Source organism: Mauremys mutica, chromosome 18 (genome assembly GCF_020497125.1).
Source record: "Mauremys mutica isolate MM-2020 ecotype Southern chromosome 18, ASM2049712v1, whole genome shotgun sequence".
Lineage (NCBI taxonomy): Eukaryota > Metazoa > Chordata > Testudines > Geoemydidae > Mauremys > Mauremys mutica.
The window spans coordinates 25,711,492-25,739,174 of record NC_059089.1 but is presented as its reverse complement, the minus strand read 5'-3'; the positions used below and the strand labels follow the sequence as shown (position 1 = coordinate 25,739,174).

The following is a 27,683-nucleotide window of genomic DNA, read 5'->3' as shown; positions in this document are numbered from 1 at the left end:
GCCTTGTTCCAAACCTGTTCCTGCCTTGCTCCAACCCTACTTGGTTCCTGATCATGGCTTTGACCATAGGCTCTTACTTCTGGTTCCTGACCCCTGGCTCTGACCACAAGGCATGACCACCCACACCCCAGTCTATGACACACGATAGCCAAGACAATTGTTTTTTTTTTTTTACTAGAACAGCATGCAACTGGTGACCATTGTGCATGACCAGAACACCAATAATGGTGTGTGTGGGTGTGTGTGTGTGTGTGTGTGTGTCCGTTCTTCGCTCAGCCCTGTACCATACACAGCATTATTGGTGTTCTGGTCATGCACAATGGTCACCAGTTGCATGTTGTTCTGGTAAAAATCGATCCTGATAATTGATTATTAACAATCTATATTTCAGTTCTGGTTCCCAGCTGCCTCCTGAGAGATCAGACCTGGTGTTTCCACCTCTTTAACACATGGTAGGAAATGCAAAGGCCTAGGCCAGAGGAACGTTCCTCTCCTGTGTGCCAAATAATTTAAATATATTAAAGTAAGTGTGGCTTTATAGTCCTTTAATTATGTATTGCTGCTGAATTATACATGGGGCACAGGGTGTGTGGGAACTCTGGAGGGAGGGAGGGAGGGAAGAGTGCTTGACTCAGTGTAAGATACGGACGTGCTCCTACAACAAGTTCATTCCAGTTCAGCAGAAGAGCTGCTGCCTCCCAAAATCCTAGACAGAGCCTAGGTTCTTGCTCTCATCCTTTTAACATATTTATTCCAACATCCCTGTGGGGCTGGCTGAGCCCCAGGCCACAGAGCTGGGAATTGAACTGTATCTCCCCAACTAGGGCCCTAATCACTGGACCAGCCTGCCTCGCAACTAACAGTATTGGGCACAGGATGCAGGTCACACCCATTGACATCAGTGAGAATGTGTCATTGTATGGTGAGTCCCAGGGACTGGCTCAGTTACATTACATCTGAATAGGGCTTTTGTTATTACTTTTGCAGTTATAATTCAATACTTACACCCCCACCACTTCTGTGAAGGACAGAAATAAATAATCCCTATTTATCAAAAAGAATCCTCCCGCTCACATTTCTCTACCCCAATGGTGGGAGTGCAAATTTAGAGCAGGCACAAGGTTTTTTTTTTTTTTTTTTTTTTAAACCACCAGGTCACCTAATCTTGCTCCAACTGTCTGCCACAAGGAAATAAATACCAGCATTCCTGTGCATCACACCCTTATTACAGACATGCTCGTAAAAATACCTGCAAGTGGTCTACATACCAGCTTCCATTCTTCCTATCAATAGCAGAGCCATAGGCAAGTGCAGTGTAGAAGAGGCACTTGAGGTTTTCCCTTGTTCCCATCTCCTTCACCTCACCCCTTCCTCTTCCTAGTTTCTTATGCTTGTTTGCCCAAGAGTTTTGGGCAGAAGAGGGGAGGTTAATTTTCCTAGAATAGATCTTTTCCTGTGGCCAATCCCTCGTGTGTCTGAGCACTCAAACATCATCAGGACTCCTTTGCCCCCACCCCCACTGGTGGACACTGCCAGGTCCATTCATCAGGCAGAGTTTTAGGAGAGTGATTTTAAAAACAAAGCTAGAAGTATAAATTTTCTCCTGAAACTGTGTATGTGGAGACTCTTGCTTTGGCTAATTATTTTGTGTGGAGAAACTTTCAAAAACCCACTTCCCAAAGAGCACCCTGCTGCATTTGTCCCTGCCTCGGAGAAGTGATCTCGTTTCCCTGAAACCATGGCCGTGTGTCTCCTGGTTAATGTTGAGCCTTGGCTGCCAGACTTCCTCAGGCTGTGACCATGCTGATAGGCAATGATATCAAACTGCCACATGGTGGCAGAGGTTAGATATCATCATTACTTTTCTGATTCCTAAGCATGCATCCTGCATGGTTATTCTCTTCTCAAGGTGACTCTCAAGAACATCTCCTTCCTCCTTGTTAATTACTATACATATTTATAGTCAAATTAAAGATTCAAACTTAAACATTTATTCAATTACTCACTTTCAGATCTAGCAGAATAAACAGTATGAAATCAATTAATGATCTCTGAGCTTCATGACAATTTAACACATTTGGTTTTTCTCTGGAATAAGCTGTCTCATACAGAGGTTAAATCATCAAACACCGCCGGGTGTCTTTTCAGTGGTAACAGCACAGTACAATCTTTGAACTACGAAAAACAAATTACTTCAGCTCACAGTCCACGAGGAATAATCTCCCTGCAATCACAGATTACGTACTATTTTTAGGACCCCAGTCTATAGACAGCGGGACAAATCATGAGATCTCCACAGGGGCAGTCAAATTATCATCCACTTCAATGTGTGCAAGTATAGACAGAATAAGGATCATAGGATTTGACCCACTGAATGTAAATAAACAATGTTCTGCTCACCGAAGCTCTGGCATGTCTATTTCACCAAAGTCTAATGCATTTCAGATCATCCCAATCTTCCCTGAGAAGCATCAGATTGCATTCCTTAGAGCAGGGGGGAGGCAACCTATGGCACGCGAGGTGATTTTCAGTGGCACTCACACTGCCGGGTCCTGGCCACTGGTCTGGGGGGGCTCTGCATTTTAACTTAATTTTAAATGAAACTTCTTAAACATTTTTAAAACCTTATTTACTTTACATACAACAATAGTTTAGTTATATATTATAGACTTATAGAAAGAGACCTTCTAAAAACATTAAAATGTATTACTGGCACGCGAAACCTTAAATTAGAATGAATAAATGAAGACTCGGCACAGCACTTCCAAAAGGTTGCCAACCCCTGCCTTAGAGGTACTGCAATAGCTCTACTCCTACAGTCTAATCCTGCTGTCTTATTGCAGACAGAATCCTCACTAACTTCAAACACCTTTGCCCAAGAAAGGAGTGAGCAAAGACTGCAGGGTCTGGCCAAGGGTAAAACCTCCCTAATCACAAAATCATTCCCCAGGATACAAACAAGGATTTCTTATTTAATTCAATGGTAGCCACTCACACATACCCAAGGATACAATTGGTCCCCTTCTGTCTCTATCTCCTGTGAGTTTAGCACCTTTTCTTATTTCAATCCTTTTTTAAAACCTTTAAAGGAGATGTGGAAAGTCTAAAGAGGCAATTGCTTGAGAGAAAATGTAGCTATAAATAAATGTACAGGAACTGAAAAAAAATCCATATCTTCAGAATTTCTACCAACTGATCTGGTTAAATTTAATAAACTCAGTTTATGCAAAATCCTAGGCACCGGGATCCCTTTCCTGTTCCCTTGAGGAGTTGATATAGCGGCTTTCTGTACACTCCATCAAGCTCTTTGAATCCATAAGGCCAATCTGAGCAATTTACAACAAGATCTTGGGGAAGAGCACTGCTGCATTGCTCACAGATGGAGAGAATGCTTCAGATTAGTCAGAAATGAACGAAGTAGTATTTGGAGAAAGGCTATTTACGGTGCAGACATCTTTCCTCAGTTGTAGCTTCAGACAAGAAATTTTGGCCATGCTGCATAAGCTGAAATTCAGGTCAGAGTACATAAACAATAGGTATCTAATTTCAGAATCAAGCATTTTAACCATCTGAATAATGATAATTTTCAACAATTTATTTATTCAAGAAAAATTTTAATCTAGTAAAACCAACATAAGGAAAGATCTTAGCACAGACCATCCCATAAACGTCAATTAACTGAACTTCATCTATCCAATCTTCCAGGTTACCCACGTTGGCTCACTGCATGCCAGTTTTGTTTTATCACACAACAGTACTCTCTTTACAGAAGCCCATTTATTGAAATATTTTGGGCCTCTTCCCAACATAGTCAGTTAACCAGGAATCGAGAGAAAGAGAGTATGTATATGGAATAAATATTATTTCTAGTGAGGAGCTGTAAAGTTCCATAAAAGGTATAACATTAATTGGAGCTAGTGGAAGTTACACACACCTCCCTCTCCCCCCCCCCAATCCCCTGGGATATACATGTATAAATTAGGAGACACATGTGCTTGAGACTTACACTAATTCTGGAACACTTTATGGAACTTTACAAATCCTCAATAGTAATTATTCCAGAGACTGAAATTACCACCTACCAAAATTCCATTAATTTACAACTATGACACTTGAACATTGCTTTTTCTGCCATCATGTTAATATTTTCCAAACTCAAGTCACAGCTGTTAGAGTGGAGAAGCAAAGTTGCCATGGAGCAAGAGTATTTATAGCCTTTGATGAAATCTCCATTCACTTCTGCAAATGACCTAGGCATGTAGATACCATGGCAAGTTTGCCTGCACTTTACCCAGCCCCTTCCACATTGCAAGAGAGCACTTTTGCGCCTGTATTTTACTGAAACCTTAATGGGTCTAGAATTGCATCCTGTTAATGTTGGTTCTGAAATACCCTGTAAGTTGGGAAGAAACTGCAGCCCTCTTTTTTGCTTGGCTAGTGGGCCTAAGGTCTGGTCAATAAGTGATTTCACTCTTAAAAATCCTACATCTTTAATTCATAATCTTCATATTTACAGAGGCTCCTGCAAACACATGTAGGATGACAGTACAACTATTCTGAAATGCAATCTAAAATCCCTGCCTTGGAGCAGTATTAGGCGGGAAGAACAAATTCAAGGAGGGAATTTGGCAGGAAAGAAATGTTCTATTACATATTTCAAAGGCTCCTATCACTGTGGTGTTTAAGCACCTTTGATACATGGGGACAAGAATGGCCATTCTAAATACTTATCCCCAAAAAAAGTTTTCAGGGGAGGAGGGTAATATATAGGTATGGAGAAAGACAGGTATCCATACTCTAGGCAATGGTTCTCAACCAGGGGTATATGTACCCCTGGGGATACTCAGATATCTTCCAGGGGGTACATCAACTCATCTAGATATTTGCCCAGTTTTACAACAGCCTACATAAAAGGCACCAGTGAAGTCAATACAAACTAAAATTTCACACAATGCCTTGTTTATACTGCTGTATATACTATATATTGAAATGTAGGTACAATGATTTATTTTATAACTATATGGTAAAATCAGTAAGCAATTTGTCATTAACAGTATGCTGTGACACTTTTGTATTTGTATGTCTGATTTGATAAGAAGTAGTTTTTAAATGAGGTGAAACTCGGGGTACAGAAGACAAATCAGACTCCTAAAAGGGGTACAGTAGTCTGGAAAGGTGGAGAACCACTGCTCTAGGGCCCATTGTACCAGCAAAGGCACAATCACCTTCAGCCTCAGAAATGAAGCTGGTGTCACTAAAGCGTAAGTGGTGTCTGTGAAGTTCATGGAGGAGGAATCAGCCATAGCTGGTGACATTTTGCTGCTCCTAGAATCCTCAGCCATTCACGGGGGAAAAAAGACTCTTACAAATTTTGTTTAGCTTCTTTGGCTCTTTCTTCATTAACGCTGCCTTTCCCAGAAGCCCATAGGCTCTCTCTATGTAAAGTCCTCTGAAGTGTCTATTTGAAGGGTCTGTGGAATCAAGAACTCAAGGAATGAACTAAAATCCTCTCCCCGATGGCCATGGTGGGAAACCCAGCCAGTGCAATTTGTGACTGTGCAACTGAACTTCCAATATCTCAGGTGTAAAGGAGCAAGCAGTGACATCTCTGATCAGGGGAAACTGAAGCACAGCAATGTGAGTTAACTTTCTCCTCTTGGTACCTCTGCTGAGCCTGACAGGATGAATTCATGTGATTCTCCAGGGTAATGACGCTGGGAGACAGTCCAGCAAATTTGCTGCCTAGAGATTTGATTGCAGATTGAGCATTTATTAGGGCATGTTGCTTCAGTGGTTTAACTTCATTTATTAAATCTCGTTTAAGGCTTCAAGGCTGTAATGCCAAGAAATAAAAGTGGTGATTAGTAACAGTAACTCATTTCCCAAGAGCTAATTACTGGCCAAACATGGTGAATTCCCATGATGTGATGTTTATCCATTATTTTAATCTCTCCTCTCCAGTAACGCACAGAATGCATGACATGGGAACTTGGAGGAGAAGGGGGAAAAAAAAATCAATCACCTGGGGGCTGTATTTATGTACTACAGGTGGGCATGTGACTGCAGGCATTTTTTGTATCCAAACATCATCATCACAGGAATTTAATATGTTCTAGAATTTGTAGGAGGAAAGATGTTACCAAAATAGCCCAATGTGCTGTAAGTCACACCTAAAGAATGTGTGTAATGACTTGTAAAGCAGCCCCAGGGAGCCCTCAGAACCCAGCTCATGCTTAACTGCTGGGTAAATCTGCATCAGTGAAGAAAACTGTAGAGTCTGGTACACATTGCAAACTCTACCTAGCTGTGGGGACCAGACTTTTACCAGTTTCTACTTTATTTATTTACTCTAGGTTACCGTGGCTTTGTTCTTCACTGACTTGCAACCCCTGATCTTGGCGACTTCCTGTTCCGTCACTTCTGAAACCCTCAGGGTACTGAGTACATTTATACAAAACAGTAATCGTGTGAGAAAATACAGCTATAAATAAATAGTTGCGAGCTGAAAGTTTCCACCTCTTCAGGTTCTCTGCAGGCTGAGATGTCTAGCCTTAATAAGCTCTATTTATGCAAACAGAGTCCTGGGCCCTGAGAACAGAGCACTGCATCTCTTTCCTTGGTTAACTCATTTTTAGGCATATTGAACATAAAAGGTTCATCCCACCAATTTTCAGTAAGAACAGCAAGAATAGCAGCTCCACTTTGTTCAGAAGTTGTAAAAGCTACAGCACAAGTGAGGAATTTTTTTTTTAAAACAACATCCAGGCATAGGTGATTGAAACAGTGCAAACACTTTCTATAAACATAACAGGAACAAAAGAGAAGAGCAAGAGCAGACTTAGCATGACAGTTCCATCAGGTAATGATGCCAGTGGGAAGTACCTGAGCACAAGTGAGTGGAGGGAGGTTTCACCAGTCTAATGGACAGTAAGCGGATTGAAACCAGACATTTATCATCACATATCATGTGCAAAAAATCTTTCGCACAGTTAAATTATTAACATCAGGCCGTGCCCTGCTTTCTGTACGCAAGCTAAACTCCTGGAGAAGTGCATGAGGAGAAGGCACTCAATGAAGCACTCACACAAGTGAGGTTAAATAGATTACTTTTTATCATTCTGAAGAATGATAAATATTATGGCGCAATTTACATTTTCTGATATGTTTTAGTTAATTATTTTATTCTTCAGCATTCAGCACATTGTCTGATAAGCCCTTCCATGTACTGAATTTTCATGGACTTCAGTGGACTATGAGGCTTCTAAATGTTTTGAGCAAGTTCTGTCTATAGGCTAATCCAATTGACCAGAATCAGGACTGCTGGCTTTGCTGGCTTCTGTTCCTAGCTCTGCCAAACTCCCACTGAGCAACCTTATATAAATCAATAAACCTCCCTCTGCCTCAGTTTACTCAGCTGTAAAATAGGGACAGCCACCTTCCTCACAGAGGTACTGTCAGGATTAATTAATATTTGTGAACATATTTAAGATCCTCAAGGGTATTATGTAAGTGTAAAGATACACAGAAACAGATTCAATATAGGATCCCACATATCTCACTCACAGACATCCCTTCTGCTTTATATCTTGATGCCCAGGAGCTCTTAGAGTCCAAATGACCACTTGATTTCATTTGGCTATTCTACTAGTCTATATGGAGATTAAATTACAGTCTAATATACATTGCATTAAACTGGAATCAGCACTCTGCAGAGGCGGTGATGTGAGAGAAATTAACAGATTACTTTTAATCATGGAACTCTGCCTTCCCTCCTTCCTCTTCTCTCCCCTTGCCCCCAACTACTTAACAGTACAAATCCTCTTATGGTATTACTTCCCCATGAATCTTCTTCCTCTCAAATTGTCAAAACAAGCAGCTAAGCAACCAAGTGGATATGTGATGGTTTCAGTGTTAGATGCTGGCAGAAGCCTAAGAACATCTGAAGATGAACATGAGACCCATCTTGGCTCAGCCCCCCTTCTCCCCACACACCCTTAAACTTTTGGTTCCCTCCAAATACTTGTCTGGCTCCATCCAAAAATATTTTTGTCAAGTCACAAAGGGCTTGGGATTGTGTTGCTGCCAGGACGATTCTTCAGCAGTTGTGTTTTCAGATGTCATTTAAACATAGAGGTCCAAATGTTGTTCTCAGCTACAACTCTAAGGCCACTCCATTAACCTCAGGGGAGCAGTGAAACCGTGCAACTTAAATAAAAATTTAGCCCATACATCCAAACTGAGTATATTTACATCTTATTTCTAAAATGATAACTGTATACTGATGTTTCAGGTGACAAGAGATAATAAGGGGTACATCCGGGGCGGCTCTAGGAATTCCGCCGCCCCAAGCACGGTGGCACGCCGCGGGGCGCGCTTTGGCGGTCGCCGGTCCCGCGGCTCCGGTGGACCTCTTGCAGACGTGCCTGCGGAGGGTCCGCTGGTACCCGCGGCTCTGGTGGACCTCCCGCAGGCATGCCTGCGGATGCTCCACCGGAGCCACGGGACCAGCGGACCCTCCGCAGGCATTTCTGCGGGAGGTCCACTGGAGCTGCGGGACCAGCGGACCCTCCGCAGTCATGCCTGCGGGAGGTCCTCCGGAGCCGCATGCCGCCCCAAGTGCGCGCTTGGCGCGCTGGGGTCTGGAGCCGGCCCTGGGTACATCTGACTTTAACAGAACCTCAGGGGCCTTGGTCTAAAAGTGGCTCCCTTTGCATTGATGATGCACTGAATCAAATGACTAGTACAGAGCACTGGAAGTCAGGGAAACTGGAATCCATTCCCAGCTCTGCCACTGTGCCATTTTGGGTCACAGCTTACGCATCTATAAAGTGTAAAAGTAACTATCTCACAGTGGACTTGGTAAAATTAAAGTAGTTAACATTAAGTGCTGTTAGTTCCTTGTCTGAAAGGCACTTAGAAGAATTAATATGAACACCTTCCTTCCTTTGTAGAGCTGGACAAATATAGCAAAAAGGTTCCCACAAATATTCATCCTAATTCTTAAACAAATTTGCTCAGTGTTCATGCCCTCTCTGTAGTAATATTCCATAAATATTCTAATAATCAAGTTTCCTGGTAGGTATGTTCACAGAAACAGTATATTTTAAGCAAATATTTACATGAAGCAAATTTCACATTCACAAACAGTTGCAACAGAAATTTGATTCTGAAAGTTATGCTCACCCACTCATGAGATGAAAACATACCAAGTGACTTATATGTCAATTCAAAACAGCTCAAATCTTTAATATTGAAATTTCACAGTGAACTGCTCTCAAAGAAGTTAAAGGCCAAGAATTATTCACAGAAATTACAGAGTGAGTAATTTCAAAAACAGAAAAAAATATTTAAAAAATCCAAAAACAAACAAACAAACTCTGGTCTGCTCCCAGGCCATTTGTCAATGATGAAGCAAAATTTGTCTGATAAATTGAAATGCATGATTTATGTACTTGTACAAATACAAATGCATGTATTTACACTTAAAATTTATAATTCCAATGTGTTCCTGCACCAAATCCACAGTAAAGGGTAACATGCGAAACAGAAAGCTGTCTCAGAAATGAACACAGGAAATCTTGCCATTGCTTTTCCTCTTACAAAAACAAAAGAGAACATAGCATATGCAAATGTCCTTGGCCTCACACTAGGCCCCCACCAGGACTGACCCACACCAAAAGCAAGTGTGAGAGAGTAGAGCTGTTGGATTTTTCCTTTGAGTCTCTTAAACCTATCCAATAAAAAGGGAGTTACAAAGGAGACCTCCCCATCTCTTCTGGTCAAAGGGATAACAAGGGTTTTATTAACACGGTCCTGAGATCCCCTGGGCCTTTGTATGTATAGTCAGGAGTGTTTTTGCCTCCCCACAGCCTTGTAAACCTCTATAAATTGCTTTAATGAAAGAGTCACATTTATTGGAATGTCTACATTATTCTTAAGAAGTCTGTCAATACAATAGATTTACCTGGTAAAAACCTCCTTTCAGACACAGGGGGCACTTGTTTAAAGAGCAACTTTTCCTAACAACAAAACCACCCCACAAGATGAGGCACCATTAGCATATAATCAAAAAAGTCTCAATAGCAGCCTAAGTATGGATTGCATCACCTCTTCCAGCCCTCCTTGGATCAGAAATCCGCTGCACTGAGTCTCAGTTGAGCCTTGTGTCATGCATGGAATTAGTGATCAGAACAGACTTGCCTTCTGATACCCCAACATGCGTGTCTAATCGTAATCTTTGGCTTCTCAGGGCAGAGCTACGCTTAAAATGCAGTAGCACTTCAGTGAAGATGCTACTATGCCAACAGGAGAACCTCCCCCGTTAGCATAGTTAAACCACCTCCACAAGAGGCAGTAGGTATGTCAACAGGAGAAGCCCTTCCGTTGACATATTGCTGACTACACCGGGAGTTAGGTCAGTATAACTGCATCATTCAGGGCTGTGGATTTTTCACAACCCTGAGTGATGTAGTTATTCAGATATAGAGTTTATAATGTAGACTTGGCCCCAGTTTCCAGTTACTTCTATCAATACAAATCTCTTTGAGAAGTGTTGTCAAATCCTTGGCCCACTAGATATATTTGTTTGGTCCCCATGCCATATTCAGATTCTGCAGAATCTAGCTTTCATTTAAAAATAAATAATTTGCTATCCCTCATGGTTTCAAAAATAAAATTTTCAAATGTGACCTGACTGTAAACTGATGCAGTGGTGTCTCACTGAGTCTGCAGACAGCCTGAAACAATGGTTGAGATGTGACTTCTCCTGAGACAGGTAATGGCTAGAGGCCTTATATCTGACAGGGGTGCAGAGAAATAGACCAGGATGGGTCAGCAGAGGAGTTAGCCTCCAATATGGAACATAGGACTGGAAGGATCCCCCCAGGTCAAGTCCAGTCTCCTGTTTTTGCTGGCAACTATCAACTAATCCCATCTGTAAACTTATCAAGCTCCTTCTTAAAACTAGTCAGGGTGGATAAAGTTGATGATTTTCTTTAAAATTCAGAAGATTTTTTAAACTTAAATATTTTTTTATTTGCAAAAACAAGTATTTAAAATTACATCTGAAATTATGACAACCTAGAAGAAGACCTAAATTTATTATAATCTAGTAAAATCACTTAAGTTTAAAAAATACTCAAGCAGTATGTTTGGTGCCAAAGTTTTAAAGGAAGTCACACCACTGAACTAATGGAAGTCACTGGCTAAGCACCTAGAACAGAGTTTGTTGAAGTGATAAACTAGCTTCTGTCAGCATTAGCCTCTTCTGCAGGTAGAGAGAGAATATTTTCTTAATCTGGTTCATGCAACTAGTTCAGTTTAGTGACTGGTTCATTAAAAGTTGAGAAAAACTGGGAGTTAAAACACAGAAAAGCTTATTTTCCTTTTCTAATCAATTAATACAAATAAACAGGGAGAGGATGAGATCTACTAGCTGTAAAATCTTGAAGGACATGGTGACCAGAAACAATCAGTTCAATTCACTAAGTACAGATAAACTTCCTTTGTTTAACCAATTACTTATTTTTTATATTTAAAACTATTTTGCTAAACTTTATTGTCCAGCACATTTAAGGTAGTTATATTTAATTAACAACAAAAAATTAAAATGCTGTTTTTATGCATTTTTAATTTAATTCCTATTTCCAACCAAATGCAGCGTCATTCACCATTTTCTAACATCAAAAAGTAATATATGTTAAAATTCCTTAGCCAACCCCATACAGACAGGACTAAGGCTAGAAGCAGCAGAAGCTATAAACAGCTTAAATAAACATTTATTGATATAGTATATGCTCCTGGTTAGCAAAAAGTAACACCAAATTTAGTGCACAGGCTACGTTTAGTTGCAAATCATCACGTTTTAACGGTTACCAACCAATGAGAAACAACCTTTCTTTAGAAAAATAACTAAAGTACAAATGCAAAACAAGATTTAAATTTATTGTGAAAATCAAGTTTTCCTGCTTGCCAGTTTAAATCATGGTTTAAAATCACACTGATTTAAATCAATCCATCCTGAAAATTGTTACGTTGCTTATCTTCTCTACTATTCCTATTGAAAGGCTGTTTGAGAACCTCACTCCTCCGAGGGTTAGAAATCTTCTTCTAATTTCCAGCCTAAATTTATTTATGATCAGTTTATACTCACCTGTTCTTCTGCCAACACTGTCCTTTAGCTTAAATAGCTCTTCTCCCTCTCTGGTGTTTACCCTCCTTTCACAAGGTATTTATAGAGAGCAGATTCCCCTTCAGCCTTCATTTTGTTAAGCTAAACAAGCCAAGCTCTTTTAGTCTCCTCTTGCAAGACAGGCTCTCCATTTCCCTGATCATTCTAACAACACTTCTCTGAACCTGTTCCAGTTTTAATTCATCTTTCTTGAACATGTGTGATCAGAACTGTACACAGTATTCCAGAAGAGGTCTTACCAGTGCTTTGTACAATGGTATTAATACTTCTCTATCTATACTGGAAATACCCTGCCTGATACATCCTAAAGTCACATTTGCCATTTTCACAACAGCATTACATTGGTGGCTCACAGTCATTCTGTAATTGACTAATACACCCACAACTTTCATACAATTACATACTTCAAAGTGTTATCACTTCAGGGCTAATGATGGGCATAGTTTCTCCAGATGAGAATTACAGAAGAAAATTTGATTGGAAACACAAGGATAAATACATTAAAGTAGCTTTACAGGACAAAAACTATCTCAAAGCATGTTAATCAGAAGGCACCTTCAAATTACACTAATGAAAACAGACCTGAAGACGAGCTCTGTGTAGCTTGAAAGCTTGTTACTTTCACCAACAGAAGTTGGTCCAATAAAATATATTACCTCACCCACCTTGTCTCCCTAATGAACACAACATTTTGGTGTTATCATCATCTTGTTCTCTCCATCCCTTGATTAAAATCTTTTACCAGTACCACGTAGTTTATTAACATACACAGAAATATTTAATCTCTCTAAAGTGCCACCAAAACATTCCCCTACTGAAATACAAAATAGTTTAGAAGTTGATCTTCTCCAGAAAATAAAGTGCTGCAATTCCACTAGCATTCAAGCTACTTTCAAGAGGTAGAGAATTTAGCTCTGCCTGTCTGAGACTCACGCTGAGCAGCTGAGTCTTTTTATGACTAAACTAATTGCAAGAGCTGGAGGACTGTTGTGGTATCTCACTCTTAGTTAATACTAAATACCACTGTGGAGAATGAGAGAGGTATCTGTATTATTTTGTATGAATTAACAGAGAAATGTGGTAGTAGAAAGGACCTTGATAGGCCATATACTCCAGTCTCCTGCACTGAGATAGGATTAAGGATTATCTATACCATCCCTGACAGTTATTTGTCTAACCTGTTCTTAAAAACCTGCAGTGTCAGAGATTCCACAACCTTTCTAGCTAATTTGTTCTTCGTGCATGTACCTCAGTTTACCTGCCTGATAGCTGACTGACTACACAGAGTTAAATCAAAGGAGACTGTTAGGGAAAAAAAACTATCAAGAAATTAAACATTGACAGAGATAGGACATCTCCATGGAAAGTACCAAGCGGCCTTAAGGGAACAATGAGGGAGCTATTACTTGGGAGATGCCCACCTATCTGGCTACATCCAAACATGTTTACTTTTTTCTAGGCTGCAGCCTAAATTCAAAAGAACTAACTTACTTATATATGCTTCTTTATTTCATACAGAACACAGGGCCTTTCACCACTGCCTTCCATTCACCTTATTCATAAATGATCTGGAGAAAGGGGTAAAGAGTGAGGTGGTAAAGTTTGCAGAAGATACTAAACTGCTCAAGATAGTTAAGACCAAAGCAGACTTGAAGAACTTAAAAAAGATCTCACAAAACTAAGTGATTGGGCAACAAAATGGCAAATGAAATTTAATATGGATAAATGTAAAGTAATGCACATTGGAAAAAATAACCCCAACTATACATACAATATGGTTGGGGCTAATTTAGGTACAACTAATCAGGAAAGAGAACTTGGAGTCATTGTGGATAGTTCTCTGAAGATGTCCACGCAGTCTGCAGTGGCAGTCAAAAAAGCAAACAGGATGTTAGGAATCATTAAAAAAGGGATAGAGAATAAGATGGAGAATATCTTAGGATTGGTCCTAGGACTGACCCTTGGGGAACACCCCTCTCCATTCTGAAAATATACCATTTATTCCTACCTTTTGTTTCCTGTCTTTTAACCAGTTCTCAATCCATGAAAGGATCTTCCCTCTAATCCCATGACAACTTAATTTACCTAAGAGCCTTTGGTGAGGGATCTTTGTCAAAGGCTTTCTGGAAATCTCCATCTTGTCTTAAATCCTGCTTCTTACCTCTGGAGGAACTTTGCTACAAACTGAAGCTCTGCACAAAGGACTGATGACCCATCCCAGCGGGGGATGTTCTCCAGACACTTGATTTAAACCTGCAGTTTATTCCATCACTGCTACAAGCCTGAACTAAGAACTTTGCCATTACTGTATGTAATTGATTCCATTTAACCAATTCTAGCTCTCATCTCTACCTTTTCCCCTTTATGAATAAACCTTTAGATTTTAGATTCTAAAGGATTGGCAACAGTGTGATTTGTGGGTAAGATCTGATGTGTATATTGACCTGGGTCTGGGGCTTGATTCTTTAGAATCGAGAGAACCTTTTTCTTTTATTGGGGTGTTGGTTTTCATAACCATTCATCCCCAGGACGAGTGGCACTGGTGGGGATACTGGGAGACTGGAGTGTCTAAGGAAATTGCTTGTGTGACTTGTGGTTAGCCAGTGGGGTGAAACCGAAGTCCTTTTTGTCTGACTGGTTTGGTTTGCCTTAGAGGTGGAAAAACCCCAGCCTTGGGCTGTAACTGCCCTGTTTAAGCAATTGGTCCTGAATTGGCACTCTCAGTTGGGTCCCGCCAGAATCGCATCGTCACATCTGGAGATCACTTGTTTTAGCTTGCATATCTCTATGGGTATAGGACAGCAGGTTGATGTTGTCTGCAAAGTCGAGGTCTTCTAACTTCTGCATAAGAGTCTATTATATATTCCTTTGTTCTTCTGTGGTCTCTCTTATTACCCAAGCCATTATCATAGGAAGGTAATGGGTGATACCAGTCATCCTTGTCTGACACCAGCAGATACCTCAAATGACTTAGTTGTTTTGCCATTATGTGTTGCTTGGCATGTCATATTTCCATAAAAGCACGAAACAATATTCACAAATTTCTAGGGGATTCCATAGTGGCATATCAACTTCCATAAGACTGTTCTGTCCACTGTGTCAGAAGCTTTCTGGAAATCTGTGAAATTAATGTAAAGTGCGCACTGCCATTCAATCTATGATGATCCATAGGGTTACTATTTTATCTATGCATTATTTCTCTTGTCTGAACCCTGGCTGTTCTTGGCATAGCCTTGAATCTACTGCTTTATTTAGTCTGTCTAGGATAATACTGTAAGTATTTTATTTGTGATAGAAAGCAATTGAATGCCCCTTCTCTATTTGCACTGACTGAGATCTCGTATTTTTGATAGTTACAATATATGACCACTTGTTTGGTATTTTTGTCTTTCCCCCCACAGCTTTTGTAAGAGGCCTTTCAAAATGTGTACATATGTTCAGGTCTGGCTTAAGGATATCCACTGGAATGTTGTCCAGACTTGATGCCTTTCCACTTTTTAGCTTATTTTTACTGGCCTCTCTACTTCTACTCTAGTGATAGGTCTTAGTTTGAGGTCCAGATCTTCTCCTTCCTCTGTGTCTGGCCACAGGCTTTCCATTCAGTAGTTGACTAAAGTACTCCCTCCATATATTTAATTGTTCTGATGACTTCATTGTTAAATTACCCTCATTATCTTGGCCTGGTCAGCTCTGTTTGTTCTTCTTCCTGACAACTATCTAATGATGTTATACATTGTCTTCATGTCATTTTGTGCTGTGATGATCTGTGCATCTGTTGCCATTTTGTCTACAAAATCTCCTTTGTTTTTCCTGGCCCTCTTTTCAACCCTCCCCCCACCCCCGCCTCGAGAGTAAGGTGGGCCGAGGGATAAATGGGAAGCAGCTGCTTGGGGGAGATGCTGCAGCAGAGACAAAGAGGCAGAGAATTCTAGAAGAGTGTCTGAGCTGAGTGGAATTTACCAAAACTTGCAAAGAAAGGCTAAAGTTCAGGTAGGACGTGGGCATGAAGGCACTGGTTGTTTTAATTTGCCTCTCTGAATACTATGTACCTTTAGATGAATAAATGATACTTTGTTTTGATTAAGGTGTTTTGAGTATATTTAATCAGTTGTTGGTCATAGTAGGCTCCCAGAGAGAAATGTCTCGCAGGTGCTGAATACAGTTGGGCCTGTAATTTTTTCATGGGTGGTAAACATGAAGGGTGTCTAGGATCATAGGGTTCAACCCAGACAGGGGTGAAGATAGCAAGAGAGGCACACTTGAGAGGGACTAAAAGAGGTCAAAAGTGTAGCACCCCCCATAACCATGACAGGCACACACAGGAAGCAATAAAGGAGGTCATCAATGCCACACATTGAATCTTAGCTATGACATTCATAGTACAAATGATGTCCAAAATTCAGTCTCTTCTTAAGAGAGGTCTTTTTTTGCTTGGACACTGTCCAGTTTTCCACAGCAATCCATATTCACCATATTCATCCATATTCACCATATTCATTCCATATTTGTACCATTTACCAAGGGACCACAGAGTAAACTAGCAGCCTCCACTACAGAAGATTCAGTTTGGAGCTTGAATTTTATTGAAGAGCTGAGGATAAGAGACTTCCCTGAAAAACAAAGGGCTTGAATTCTGGACCTTTGGAAAGCATTCAAGTTCTTTAACCCACAAAATGACACCTAATTTTAGGTCACCTGGAATTTCCAGTGTTAGGAAAATCAGGAATTGGAGCAACGGGGAAGGTGATGCATTGTACAATGAGTGTGCTCAGGACTGGGTATCTGTGAGTGGGTAGAGAATAGCAGAAGGCATCAACAGCAGGCGATCAAGTGGGACAGAACCACAGGATTTGCCTTTCTTAACTGGTGGGGGAAAAACACAGTGCTTTGGAGGTGAAGATTTGGCAGCTCAGAGAGGGATCAGGATGGTGGGCTGGTGAGCTACTAAAGGGATCAGCATCGCAGTAAAGGGCCAGCATCTGTGACAAAAGTCAGAGTGGGTCACTTGTCATGGTTTATTGGGGGGGGGTATTCATCAGTTAGTTAACATTTGTAAGCATGTGGGGGGACACAGAGAGGATATCAGGAGGATTAAACAGAGGGGAAAGGCAGAAGATGTCAAACTGGGCATTATGGTGGGATTGCATCACACGGTGAATATATTCATTTATGCCTCAGCGCCAAGAAGGCATGCACCAGATCTCAGGGCTCTACGAGTTAAATGCAATGCATTCTCCCTGGAAAGAGTGGAGGCAACTCCCATATGAAATCTGAAGGTACAGTTTTTTCTTCTTAATTAAAAAATGAAAGCCAGCATCCTGCTCCACTCCACTTTAGAGGGAAGGCACCTTTTAGTTTTTCTTGCATTCAGTGCAATAGTTTTGCTGCTACAGCAACATCCTCCAACTCATTGCTCTTATCCTGAAAAAACAATGCTGAAGACTATCCTTAGAAAGGCATTCAGCCCTCCACACTTGAAAATTCTTAGAAAGAACAGTTTCCACTAAACACCTGAGGATCAGATCTCCTTTGCCTCCCAACCATACAGCTGTAGGCTGCCCCTCCTTCTCCATATCCCTTGAGGTTCCACCCTCTGTTTCTGGCACGGGGGAGTCCTAGTTGAATCTGTAAAGCCCAGCAGAACAGAGAAGACCTTGTTTTTTTAAGGTTTCAGCTGAAAACTCCCCAAACATTAAAGGGGATGTTTTCAAAGGCACAAAGGGGAGCTGGGCACCAAACTGCCCTTTGTGCCTATGAAAATCTCTTCTTAAATGGCATGATACTTAACTTGTCTCAGAAGGGATGAGGTGATTTGAACCTAGGCTTACAAGCATATTTCAAACCTGGAGGTTAGGACTGCTAAGCCATCCCTTCCTCTTCCAGGCTGGAAATAATTGGCACCCAGTGTTCTTTAAACAGTAAATATCCTTAAAATGGCTCAAACTACAACTACAGAACTCTGACACTGGGACAACGTGGTCTGGAGCTGGAAAACAGGACATTCTCATTGTAATAATACCCTCTGGGTGCTGCTGCCAGCATTCAGTGTTAAAAGGTAGCATTATTATAACAGAAGCCATTATATCAAAGGCAGTGAGCACTTTTTGCATAGTGTTTAACTAGTGACATATTTGCAATATTTCTTGTAACACAGATTGTGGCGTTTGGCAAATGACAGGTTAGTTTTTATGAATTTCCATCATCTTTCAGATAATCAAGTGCCTGATTAATCAGAATGTCAGCTCTCAGAAGTCAGAATGTCTGTTTTGAAGCCCTCTTACAAAGACCCACCATGAGTGCCTTTCAGCGCCAGCATGGGAACAAGTAATCTGTAAAGAAAGAAATCCTGAAAAGGTCAAATTACACTTGCTTAAAAAAACTCTTTTCACCTTTAAAAATTTGAACTATAATTAGGAGTGCTGAGGCTCTGTTAGAATGGAAGACAAGAGAGAAGCAGCATCACATGGAGAGAGAATGCAGCATTTCTGTACAATAGGTTATTACACACAAACCCAGAGGAGAAGACTGACAGATGAGCAAGCTAGCTTTTGCATTCTCACTAACACCAGCACTGTTTCCAAATCTTGGATTATTGCATCAGTAAAAAGTGAGCCCTTACAGTTAACATACTGATTAATTTTTTTCCTAAAGGAGAAAATTAGCATGACACCATTTTAAATATCCCTGCTTTTTCCCTTTAAATTTTCAGTAGGACACTTTGCTTTTGGAGCTGCCAGTTCTGTGACCTTGCTGGAAGTTACCAAGGCACACATCAATTAGTGATTGCAGAATAGAGAAGTAGTGTTGACTGCATTCTGCATGTCCCAAGGGAAGAGCAGCTGTGCTTCAGGGTACAAGCAACATAAGCCTGGAAGATTGTTATCCTGTGAGAGTGCTGATATGCACGTTGGCTACTGACTGCAAGATGCAAAAATGCAGCAGAGTTGAAATAAAACAAGAGAAAAATCTTTTGCTTTCCCCCTTCCCCAACTGAAATTTTACAGTTGTTTAGAAACTGTTTCATTTTGTACAACATAAAACCCCAATTCCACATGAGTATTTCCTGCTCTGAACACATTCCTGCCATACCAACTATGACACCCCAATCAGCTTTCCCCACAAAGAACAATTCTCAGTAGGAAATTATTCTTTGAAAATACTGCCTGCTCTATGCAAATCACATTTCATTATTTATTATAGCGAGGGGGGAAATTATGCAAGTTAAGGTTAAATGTGAGTTTCTGATCAGAGATGAAAAGGAACCTCTGCAGAATCTTAGAAGAAATTTCCTGGATTTTTACTAGAAAAAGAAGGATGAAACACCTCATCATTTAATGGGTGCTATCAAAACACCAGGCATTTCCAACACGCTCTAAGCAAACATTCTTGCCTGAAAGGGAAAATGAACTAAAAAGGAAGGCTGATCTTAAACACACACACACACAAAAAACAGCAAACAAAAAAACAAACGAACAAAAAACTGGTTTGATGTGGAGTATGGTTTGCTCCAACAGCACTGAAATCTTGAAGCTACAGAAACAGACTATTGCTCCTTCCCAGTGATAATTTGGACTGTTTTAGCATCCATTAGCCAAAAGAGGTTTTACAAACGTTAATTAAGTAAGCCTCACAAACTCTCCGTAAGATCGGTATTATTATCCCCCTTTTATAGACAGGATGAACTGAGAAACAGAAGAGTCAGGTGACTTAACCAAGGTCACTCACCAAAAATAAATAACAGAGTTGAGACTGGAATACTGTAATCTAGACATCCAGTTGCCTGTTCCAATCACCACATATACGAATATGTGGCTTCCCTGAAACTTCCTCAGAAGATGTGATCTTGTGTAATTTTCAGCTCCGAAGGACAATCAGCTGCTGTGTAGATGTACCCTTAGCAAAGCAATATGCATAGATGCTGAGTGAAGCCCTAGGAAAATTATAATGAATATTTGTATTAGCACCTCTGTCCAGTATACAGCTCAATGGTCAGCAAAACAGCACCATACATTATGACTTTTACTTTCACATCAAACCTTGATAGCCACAATGCGTGCAGTTATCCCGGAAATGTGGGAAGCACCTTTGCACCACTTCTAAGACATTCACTACTTAAGCCCCAAATTCTACAAACACTTACGAACATATTTAACTTTAGTCACATGAATAATCCCACGGACATCAAAAGAACTACCCATCTTGTTCAAGGTAATCAGCATTCAAATCTGGGGAGCAAGAGACTGGCACTAGGACTCAAACCTCTGTCCTTTGCACAGAACACTAACCCTCTAGGCCACCAAGATGAATGCCTGAAGAACATCTTAGGGCAGGGGGATTAGCTGGGGAAGTTCCAGGTCTAAGATGCAGCTGCTGGATGAGATACAGTTTTATTTTCACTGCTGTGTGGATATCAGCTCTTTAGTATTTAAATCAGTACATAAATATTTCACATGGAACTTGGGTTAAAATAAGCCTTCTGCCTGGTTATTGCAATGCTACAGCATTCTGTCTGCTTGCCTTAATTTGCAGGCAGCTATAATGCTATTTGTGTGACAGAGAATTCCGCAAGGCCTCCGAGCAGAAACCTGAGAAATCAATAGGTCTTAAATAAGTAATTAGAGGAGCTGAAAACATTTAGGTCATCAAATAGTAAGCAGGATAAATAAAAAATCATACCTCTCTCATCATTCGTATTTAATATGCTTTTTACATTTATTTGTTAAGTTAAAGCTGCACATCAGGAGATACCAGAGGGCACAGGAGGCGGAACTGCTAAGCTGCAGCTATGATAATTATACAAGCAAGAGAGGATAACAATGCAGTTGAATAGGAATTATTCAACTGGTTAATAAAAACCCTCCTGCACAACTAATGAGGAAAGGGGATTCTAGCAGCCAAAAGCATGTAGCAAAGAGCAGAGAAAGGCATTTCTATGTTCACACACATTATATTATGCACATGGCAAAATATGCATAAAATATGCATACATTGCAAAATTGCATAAGAATTTCTATTTCTGTTTAGAACTTTGAGGTTTAATATGTATGTTTGCCTTCAAAATCTGAATAGACCATCCAAAAAAAAAAAGTTAAAAATGTAGGGGCCAACCCTGAAAGGTATAAGGTTTTTTTTTTGTTTTTTTTGTTTGTTTTTTAATGGGTCCCCTGACATCTCTCCACTTCCCACTGATGAAAACAGATCTGCGCAAAAGGACTTCTCTACTATGACTATAATGCCAGCTACCACCACTCAGCCCTTAGCTAGGATTCCAGGTTTCAGGGTCACTGATTAACACTCACCCCTTGCTTCTATCAAAAAAGGAGCAAACCTGTACAAAATGAAATGTACATGGGATGGAGGAAAGGGACATGAGGTTTAAAAATTAATGAAAAAAAAATCAGTGAAAATAAAAACTTTTTATACTAGAAACAGATTGAAAACAAAGAAATTAACATTTAGAGATGAAAAAGCCCACTAATTATTGATGTTAAATTCAACACCCGGAGGGAGGGAAGCTGGGTTTATTTTAGAAAGCAGCATAAACATTAAAGATGAGCCAAATAATTTAGAAAAATATGGGTGCAGTACAGAGGCTCATGTTATAGGGGATATTTTGCTTTCAGCCTTGACCTGGAAAACCCCTTCTATTCCAGGGTCTCTTTTGAAAAGAGGCCCAGTCCTGTTAAGTTATGCCATAAGTTAGCAATAAAGAGACCACCCAAGTTGTTTTCCCTTTGGAATGATGACAGCATTTCAACCCTAAACTTCAAAGCAGAGAAGAAAGGCTAGTGGACCACTTCACTGTGGGATCCTGATGACCCCCCCCTCCATACACACACACACACAATTCTCCACTCTTTCCTTCTCTGCCCTACTTGCATCCCTCCTCAGAAAAATAGCCCCTTGACTATACAATCTGTCCTTTAATAAGGACATAAATATTCCCAAAGGTATTTGCCTACTTGCCATATGCACAAACCTCCCCATATTGACATACGTTGTGTCCTGTCCACATGATACAAAGGATGGCCAGGTTTCCGGTTTAATTCATTATCTCTTCTCTTGTTAGTTCAGTAAACACTGACCATGTTGATTTACACCACTGTCAAGATAAATCGGTTGACTGCTGTCCACAAATGTAAATTATTTAGGGTTTCCATAATTAAAACAATCAACCCATTTACTGAAAATTGTGCATTACAATTTAATACACTTACAGAGGCTCAAGACAGTGCTCATAAACAATCCAAATGCTTATCCATACAGTCCAGGCATTTTCTGGACATTTACAGTAGAGCGATAAAGTACTATTCTCCCCTGCCCTGTTTAGAAAAGTATTCAAATGGGTAAAAGGGAGTTGTGGACAAGGGATCAGTCATGAGAAGCTTAATACCATTACTCAATTATGAGAATCCTGACTGACTAAAGCAAGTACCTACAAAACACTGTGGAGGAACCTGCAGCCTCAGGCTCACCAGATCTATATGCCAATGCAGAATCTTCTTGCTATTGCTTTTCTCTGCACAGACAGGCTGAGTAGTACAGATGCCCTACAACTCCTAACATTAACGTCCTAAGTCCTGCTAGGGTGCCATAGGTGAAGAGAAAACTCTAGAAGCTTCCCTCAACAAGAAGAGAGGAACAGTAAAGGCCTGCTGGTACATCAGGGCTCTGTTTTTCCAAATTAAAACTTAGGGACGTTAAGGATTTAGAAATGCCAGGTGGCCCATCAGCATCCTGTCCTTACTATTAATTTCAGTTAGATTCTCATTGAAGGTTAATAGTTTGATAGTGTCTTCAGTTTTCAACTCTTTCAGCTGTGGAAACCCTTCCTTGTTTCATGTTACTATGCAGATTTGTAAGAGCACCTTGACAGGTGTGGATGGGGACTGACAAAGCTGGTATGCAGAGAGATGGCTTGGCATGTTCACCAACAGGACATGGGTAATGTTTGCTAATATCTTGTGAGTGAACTCTGGGCTTTTCATTAATAGTATCTGTTGACTTGAGCCAGGAGAGACTGAAGAGTACTAACAAGAATCAGTATCATCAGTCTTTGAGGGAATGATGGCTAATAATACACGGCATCTCCATTAACAGAGTCCTCTGCAATCATTTTTTACAGCAGTGTATGTACCCCAGAGTCATGATGCTGCCCTTCTATGAACAAGCATGGCACACAATAGGATATTCATATTTTTTAAAAATCTAGTTCCAAAATAGAAGAGGAGAAGAAGAATCCTTAAGATACACAGACCTGGGAAAAAACCAGGTATCTGATTAAGCAAATATTCAGCACAACATTTCTCCCCTAGTTGCTGAGCACACCACATTTATTTTTGATAGTGGCAAACAGGTGGTAGAGTGGGATGAAACTAGGTTATAACAAAGACAAGCCTGGCAGCACTGCTGTAGCTAGGGTGTCTTAGACTTTCCATGCTAAATCCAGATTGCTTTTTTCGGATGGAATGGAGAATGGCTTATAACTTCAACATGTTGTCTTTGCACTTATTCTGTAGAGCACCCAGGGTTGTACACTTTTTGGTGTTATATAAATAATAAACTATGAACAAACTAACCTGACAATCACCCACTCAAGCAAAAATTCTGAGTGAACCAGTGTGTTTAGTACCAAGCCCTGAAGTTCAGACTGGTCAAGCACCTGGGAAACTGAAGTCCAGATTTACAGCTTCTCTGTGTTGAAAACACCCTTCCACGAGCACTCAAGACCCTCAAAATTAGGGACTTGTGCAAGAGCACTTCAGCAGATCACATCATGCCAGAAAAAAAATTAGGTTGATGGAGTTGTCTCTCAGGGGTATGAAAAATCCACACCCCTTAGCAACATAGCTATGCCAACCTAACCCCCAATGTGAATTTTTACTACCTCCACCTAAATTTAAGGGGTAGACCAGGCCTTTGTTTGTCCATCTTTAGAAAAGTGATAATAAGAAGCAATATTCTAAATGGTCAAAAGCAGTGCACTTCAGACTTTGAGAAGTATCCATTCACAGGACATTTCATCCAGCATGACAAGTCCTTGTAGAAAATATAAGTGGATGGGGATAGATTCCCCACAGTTAGTGGCACTTGTGAGTTTGTTGACTAATTGAGATTTGTTAATAGAAAGTTATCTAATTTCTCAGGAATGATTGCTTGAAAATGTGCCCCAACAAAACAGTATGACCGTAAAAGGAGTTATATACAGTGACTTCTATGATACACAAGCAGTGCTCTAGTGGGGCAATGTTGTAAACATAAGTAGTGGATATTTCAAAACCCTTCCATCTCTTCTGCATTTTCTACGGTTTGTGACTCCTCTTTCTATGCCGTCTAGAAAGAACACAGCTACTGATATGAAGAGAAAGTTCAATCCAACTTTATTTGCTGAATCCTCACTGCTTCCTCTTCCCCAATGACCCCAATGATAAAATGTTTCCTTCTATATTTTTCCTTCTCCCCCACCTTTTCTTCTTCTTTTTGTTGTTAAGTATAATTTTGCAATTGTATTTTCAGTCCCTTTGGTTTCTACTACTCTGTGGGGTGACCGTCCATCTGATTTTTTTTTTTTAATATTCTCTCTTCCTGAATGCAGCTTTCATCCACCCTCCACTTATTCTCCTGCTCTCTGTGACTGCTTATATTGTAATCCTTTATTTCAAATCTTGTAGTTAGTGACTTTTCACCTTCTGCTCTCTGTGGGGCTTTTCTATATAAAGCCTGGAGACATCTGACTCACGTACTTTCTACATTCTTTTTCTGTCCCCATTTGCTTTCATCCTCCCCTTTGGTTTCTTAGTGACTTCTTTCTCCAAACTTATCTTGTTCTACTTTTCTATAACTTAAAAGAGTAGTAAGTTGGAAAAGTTGCCTCAGAAATTATTTTCTAGTGTGTTGTTATTGCAACCAACTTTTTGTTGATTGTGTCATTAAAGACAGGTAGATTTGTCATGCCTTACTGAAATATTCTTCCAAGATATTTGTATTTGCATATGAGCACTTGGCTTACCATCTTTCTAATTCCAGGCTCCAGTTCAGGAAGGTATTTAAGCACGTGCCTTACTTTAACCATACGAGTAGTCCGATTTAAATTTATGGAATGTCAGTGGGACTATTCATATGCTTAAAGTTAGGCAGATGCTTACGTATTTTCCTAAATTGGGAGCATGAATTTAGCAAGATGGCATGTAACAAAGCCCTTTTTCCGTTCCTCTATCTTTCTGTTATTTCCTGGTCCTTGTGAGGTCTACTGGACTACTCACATGCTTAAAGTTAGGCACGGGCTTTATAATCTTCCTGAAAAGGCCCCATTTCGAATTGTTCCCCTCTGCACACACCCCAGGTAGCAGTTGGTTCCAATCAACTTATTTAAATTTCCATTTAATGTTAACTTTTGTGTGAATGAGCGTGTGTGTGTTTAATTACCACTTCTGAACCACTACTTTTAAACATGTTCCAAGGATAACTTCAAATCTGATATGGTCACTAGATGTGTTCATTAATGTTGTTTTTGTTTATGATATCTGCCTCATTTCCTAGGACTTCTAAAATATTCTTTGCGCTTGGTTACTCCTAAAAAAACATGTCGTGAAATATTCCTGTGTTGCTGTAACTTCAGACAGACACATACACTTGTTCAGAATACATCTGTGTACGCATCCAAAATCTCCTGAGACTATTTCTTTGATCCTCTCTCCCTGCATTAGGATCTTAGATTTGTGTGTTACTCTTAGTTATAATTGGTTAGATTTAATTACATACTTGTTGCAGTACAAAACCTAAGTAATTTAAAAAACAGACACTCCCTTCCTTGAGGATTTGACAATCCAAGAGATAGAAACAGATAGAACAAGGCACAACAGCATACTCAGAAGAAGTTAATTGGATTCCCCTTCCCCCTTTAGAATGTTTACGTTTCCACAAACATATCTATTTTGGAAGTCCATTATCCTTTTCAATTCAAATCCAAGTTCAAAACTAAATTCATATACTCTATTTCTTCAGAGGTAATAGCTACACTTCAGATTTGGTTGTGTCCGTGCCACGGGTACATTTCAGACTTTATTTAGTGAAATTTCAGTTACTCCAAGGACATCACAGTTCTTATTCTGTCCATATTACCTATGTCCCATCCTTGTATACAGTGAGGTCTGGTGTTATGAGCACAGAGTTGAGAGCCTATCCTTAGCTATGCTACTTATTCTGGGTATGGCCTTTGGCAAATCATTTCACCTTTCTGTCTCAGTTTCACCATCTGTACAATGGGAATAATAATACTTACCTCACCAGTGTGTTGGGAGGATTAATTGTCTGTACAGTGCTTTGAACATGGAAAGCATTATAGAAGTATTATTATTGAGCACCCACAATTCCCTGATTTTTGAGTGCACAAGGAAATCAGGTTCAGGCCCTACCTATGAGATACTCTGGGGATAAATTCTGCCCAGAGATGCATGCATATGGCTTCCAGTATAGCCACCCATATACAAGAAAATCTCTATTATGCTACTACACAACCTCAATAAAATAGTTAAGTTTATATCTTTCAACGTGTATCAAGATGATAGCCCCTCATTAATGACAATACTCCTTGCAGTGTAACTCAGATCCTCACCACTGGAATGTCTTTATACCTGTAAATGCAACTTTCTTCCTTTTCCCCCACAGATCCCTAAAGAAAGATGTTAAATGGCTTCTTTCAGAGCTCAGATGTTCTTTCCCTTGTTACATTTATAACCTTGTACTGCAGCACCAAAGCTCTTGCAATCCCCTGTATTCTAAAATAATCCATCAATCCCCTCTCCTCAATACTTTTGCCCTTGGCAAAGCTCTAGCCCAAGGGAGAGCAACTCAACAGAAAAATGTGAGATTTCAAAAACATATAATTCAGACCCTAGCTGAAAATCTCTCTTTCCGACCTCTGTGAAAGCTCCACTTTCTAAAACACATTGACGGTCTCCTGCAGATTTTTCTTTCTTTGCTATATTTTTTGCTCCTCTGTGCACTCACTCCACCCTCTTTTTGCTGTCCCTTCCATTCCATTATCTCCTCCAATATCCTTTCCCTGGTCTCAGTTTCTGCTGCGTCTTCATCTGCAATCATCAATTTCAAATAAAATATAATCTCTTCACACCAAGTCCTTGGACCAGTCCTTGATTTTCTAGCAACAATTTTCTTGTACCTTCTCAAAACAGAATTAGAAAAGTCAGAGGCTGAATTTTTTAAAGCAATACAGGGACTTTAGCCAGACATTTTTCACTGCTTTGAAAATCTTCACTCCAGACTTTAAAGCAATGGTAAAGATTTCTTGTAATTACTTTTCTTTTAAGCCACACATATTCTAATGTTGTCCCCAGTTTACACGGCAGAAACGTGAGGTGACTTGTAAAGGTATAACCAACTATAAAGCTTGGATGATGGTTTAGATCCCACTTCTGCAAAGACTTATACCCACGGTTAACTTTACACACTGTGACTATTTCCACTGTTCACA

General features: G+C 40.1%; 1 protein-coding gene across 3 annotated transcripts in view; it reads right to left on the bottom strand.

The window, feature by feature from the left end:
* Positions 1-27,683, bottom strand: part of CRB2 (crumbs cell polarity complex component 2) — a 134,429-nt gene that overhangs the window by 104,669 nt on the left and 2,077 nt on the right. The gene's annotated exons all lie outside the window — the stretch shown is intronic.